This window comes from Taudactylus pleione, unplaced genomic scaffold (assembly GCF_031769625.1).
Source record: "Taudactylus pleione unplaced genomic scaffold, aTauple2 ptg000938l, whole genome shotgun sequence".
Lineage (NCBI taxonomy): Eukaryota > Metazoa > Chordata > Amphibia > Anura > Myobatrachidae > Taudactylus > Taudactylus pleione.
The window spans coordinates 1,080,577-1,085,589 of NW_028285339.1; the positions used below are offsets into that span (position 1 = coordinate 1,080,577).

Below are 5,013 nucleotides of genomic sequence, written 5' to 3' on the forward strand. Positions count from 1 at the left end.
GGACACTGGAGGTTGCTTACTCTGGGTATAGAGGTGTGGATAACTGGAGCCGGCACTTTAAATAATTCAGAAGGTGTGAAGCTCTTCCCCCTCTATGCCCCATCAGCCCTCAGTTTAGAAAATGCACCTACTAGGAGCTGGTCACAATCTGCTGTGCTCCAGCAATACATGATTTTTCTTTTACATATAAGTTTTAATTTGTTTTTTTTTAAGAATTGTTTTTACACTTTACTAGGTACCCTTCGCCACCTCTCTAAAGGTGGGGTCCAGGTACCTGGTGGCCTGTTCTTGGTAGAACAGGAAGGAGTGTGTGGCACTTATTACAAAAGCACTGACAGCTCCTTATCACCACAGCACAACTCTAACAAGAAGTGTGCTGCATGCTGTGAATCCTCAGTGAGGTTGTTCCTTACCTGTCCTCCTTATGGAGAAACAGGCACGATGAGTGGAACCCTGATCCCCAGCACCGCTCTGATCAACAACCAGGGTGTGTCAACCTGACTGATGATCCTACCTCTGTGGAACACTGAGTATTGCTGCGCATTCCGCCAACTGACATAGCACTGCTTCAGGCGGGGGCAGACCGACCTATCCGGAGAAGCTGTCCTCATTCCCTGCTCGCCGCTAAGAGCTGTAGAGGGATGGCGGGGGGTGCATAGTGGGGCTGACAGTGAATGAGCTCCTCTGTTAGATGGGGCAGCCATTTTGGATACTTGCTAAGGAGGGGGGGGCGGAGCCTACACAGCACGGAGGCACAGAGCAATTACAAAAGCGTGCCTGCCATATTTTGCGCTTAATGCCTGCATTCTCCCTCCTGAAGGCAGAGTACAGCTGCAAGGCTACAGAAGGCTGGACTTCTGCACAACCATAATCCTACTACAAGCCTGGTAAAGACTGAGTAACACTGGGGTGTAAGTGCAGGGAGTCTAATCTGTGGGAAGGTAGTGGGTGTATCTCCTCCTCTGTGTCCCAGATCAGCCTTCTGTCTCAGATCTGCTCAGCTCTGATTAATGTGTCATTCTGAATGACTGTGTATCAATGTCAAACAGAACAAAGGCTTCTCAAAAGCTGTTTGTCTGTTCTAAGGGTAACAAGCATACACTGGGTCCGAGTTATGTGATGCTTGTATAACACTAATACGAATTCTCCTCCATAGCCGCTGACATGGTAGGAGTTCTGACGGACATAACGTCAGAGTTAGCTGAGGCACGCAGTTCTCAACCTCCCTGGGTGGCTGGGTTAACCAAGTCTCTATACACCAGGGTACAGCTTATGGGTACAGTGGTGTCTGTACCCTCCAATTCACACCATTTACAGGAGAAGCCCATGTGGCTTAGTCGCTTATCTCACTACTGGCAGTGATGGCGGAACCCCTGGTTCAAATCTCCTGAAGGCCTTCCCTTTAACGGTACTCCTCAGGAGTTAGTCTCTCCCGGGGTGGAATCTCTAATTTTGGCAATTAGAAATATCCTCAATTTAACTGAGAATATAATTCCTGCGTCCCAGGAGTGTGAATTATTTCATGAACACTGCTATTTTTCTGTATATCACAGCAGCTTTCAGTGGCCGGGAAACAGCCGGATAAGCGGTTCAAAATTCCATGTCGGTTTCCGTCTAGCTATCCTTTTCCATCATCCATGTTTGAAAAGTGGGAAACTTCTCCTGTAGATGCGTCTATCTCCCGTCTCTAAGAAAACAGCACTTCTAGTACCGGGAGCTACTGTACTAAAACACATTTTGGATCATAAGTGGAAGATAACGCTAACAGCTATCTATACTGCAGTGGGAGCTCAACTTAGATCTTACCCTTGTTACCGTCTGGGTTAACAAGGCTGTGGTTTGCTGGGCTGACCAGTGGATCACAGGATTGGACTCAGGTCCTTCCAGAGCAGAAGTACGTCTACTAGCAGAACACATCTGTGAGTCTGCAGTTTACCTGGGAGAAGCTTCTAAGAATCGCATATCTGCGTTTGCTATTTCGTTTCTGATTGCGCGCTTGGCAAGTGGGCGCAGTATCCAAGCGTACGGTGGGGGTTCACCATTCATTGGTGACTTGTTTTTTAACCCAGAATTGGAAAAATGGATATCTCAGGCTAAGGGGGGTAAGTCTTCTTTCCTTCCATTTACTGCTCAGACTCCCAGATCTTACACTGAACCTTCATTTCTTTCGTGCGCCACATTCCTTTCGTGGTAGAGCCAGAGGTGATCCCACGCTAGCAAAAAAGCGGCAGAGGTAGATATCGACCACACACTGTTGTACGTTGACAGGAGCCTAAACCAGCTGTAAAACAGGTGGCATGACGGTCTTCCATCCCACCTGGGGTTCACTGTGGTGGGAGCCCGCTTGCAAAAATTTCAACCAGACCTCTTCAGAACTGTGGAGACTAATTTCCCTGGGGTACCGAATAGACTTCGAAGTCCCCCCTCCACCTCGGTCCTTCACTACAAGTCTGCCTATACCTGCAGACAAGGCCAGGGTTCTACAGGAGGTTATCCAGTCTGTAATAGTATCATCTGTGCTAGTTCCGGAGCGTCAACGAGGTATGGGGTTTACTCAAACCTGTTTGTAGTGCCCAAACTGGATGGTTCGGTCAGGCACATCTTAAACCTCAAGTCCTTAAACCTACGGTATATCTGAAGATGTATTGTTTCAAAAGGAATCTCTGCAGTCTGTCATTGCGAGCTTGGAACCAGGGGAGTTCCTATTATCCCTGGATATCAAGGATGCCTATCTCCAGTTTCCAATTTGAAAACCACATCAAGCCTTCCTGCGGTTAACTATACTGTAGGACCACTACCAATTTCGAGCGTTGCCATTCGGGTTATCCTCTACGCACTGCATATTCACAAAACTCATGTCAGTCATGATTGCTCTTCTTTGGTCATTGGGAGTGAACATAGGGCCTGATTCAGAGCCGGACGCTCTGACAGAGCGCTCGCTCTGAATCAGGGCCGGCCTTCTGTTTTTTTAGAGGGGCCTCCTGGCCGCTCGCATAGCTGTGGGTGACCACCCACAGCTATAGCGAGCTGCCAAGAAGATGGTCGCGATGGTCAAGGCCATCGGGCTTGCAATGAGACCCTTGTGGTAGGGTCTCATTGCCGCAAGCCCTGGAGTGCTTTCGACTCTACCAGAGCCAAAAGCACTCCCACTGACATCACTTGTGATGTCAGTGGTGCCGGCCCCAGATGGTGGACGTTCCCATGGGAACGCCTCCGTCTGGCCAGCCATGCCCCCGGCACACCCACCAGCTCAGCGCTCGTGAGTGGGTCTGAATCAGGCCCATAATCCCTTATTTGAACGACCTATTACTCAAGGCTCCATCGGTAACTTTCTCTCAGACCAAGCCTTACTGACATATCACATGGTTGGATAATCAACTTCAAGAAATCAAATCTCATTCCGTCCCAGAAACTCCTATTTCTGGGCATGATCCTGGAAACAGCATCACAAGTCAAAGCCCAGGATATCCGGTTGTTAGTTCAGCGGGTCCTCAGACCAAGGAAAGTGTCCCTACTTCTTTGTCAGAGTCTCTTGGGGAAGATGGTAGCTGCTTTCGAGGCACTACAGTTCGGACGGTTCCACTCCACAGTGTTTCAGCTGAACCTGCTGTCACTATGGGTCAGGGTCTCATCTGCTTCTACATTGACTGATCCGTCTGAACCCGATTACCAGAGTTGCTATCCCCTGGTGGACACAATCCAATTTTCCTAAGTGTGGGACTGCATCATTGTAATAACGGATGTCAGCCTTTGAGGATGGGGAGCAGTAGTCCTCGATTATCACTTTGAGGGTCGATGGTCCCCTCTGGAACCGAAGTGGCCCATAAATATGTTGGAACTCAGAGTGATTTACAATGCTCCGATAGACGCGACAGAGTTTCTAAGTTCTCGTCAGGTAAGAGTTCAACCGATAGGGCTGGACTCGAAGTCGCATGGCCATGCGAGAAGTGATTCTCCGGTGGGCCAACAATCAGCAGATTATCTAAGTCGCTAAGACATCCATCCCGGGGAATGGAAGCTTCATCCATATGTGTTCAATGTGCTGATTCATCGATGTGGGTGTCCTCAGGTGGACCTCATGGCGTCACGATTGAATCAGCTCCCAGTATACATGTCAAGAACTCGGGATCCGCAAGCACAGGCAGTCGACGCTCTGACAGTTCCTTGGATCTACAACTTCGTTTACCTTCTCAGAAGAATAAAACAGGAGTCGGCCTCTGTCATTCTCGTGGTTCCAAACTGGCCTCGGAGAAGTTGGTTCTTGGACCTTCGGTCCCTATTGGTAGATGATCTGTGGCCCCTTCCTCGGCGGCCGGATCTTCTACAGCAGGGTCCTTGCGTCCACCCCAACTTAGCGCAGCTGCGTTTAACGGGGTGGCTCTTGAAACCGATATCTTAGTATCTCGTAAAGATATCCCAGACTCTGTTGTTCCCACCATGCTGCGCGCCAGGAAGCCAGTTTCGGCTGTGCATTATCGTATCTGGCATTATTATGTCTTGTGGTGTTCCAGTCGGGGTCTTCCGTCTAGGACTTTCAGTTTCTTGTTTGTCCTGGTTTCTGGGTTTTTTTTTCTTCAGACTGGATTGGATTCTGGCCTTCGCCTTGGAACGTTAAAGGTGCAGGTCTCTGCCCTTTCCATTTTCTTTCAATGCAAATTGGTCCTCATTGCTGAGGTGCAGACGTTTTCTTCAGGGGGTCTTGCATATGCAGCCTCCTTTTGTACCTCCGGTAGCTTCTTGGGGCTTGAACTTAGTGCTTCGGTTCCTTCAGTCGCCCATGTTAGGACCTTTGAAACAGATTGATCTTAAGTACCCGTCTTGGAAGACGGTCATGCTTCTGGCTCTAGCTTCGGCTCATAGAGTCTCGGAATTAGGTGCTCTATCCTATAAGCCACCTTACCTTGTGTTTCATGTTGATGAGGCGGAACTACAGACGGTGCTTTGGTTCCTTCCCAAGGTTATGTAGGCTTACCATATCAACCAGCCTATTCTGGTTCCGTCATTGGTGGTGAA

The 5,013-nt window shown here is 49.1% G+C and overlaps 1 pseudogene; it reads left to right on the plus strand.

Moving 5' to 3' along the window:
- The first annotated feature begins 390 nt into the window (after positions 1 to 390).
- LOC148473297 (U8 small nucleolar RNA) lies at positions 391 to 502 on the plus strand (annotated as a pseudogene).
- Positions 503 to 5,013: the final 4,511 nt, after the last annotated feature.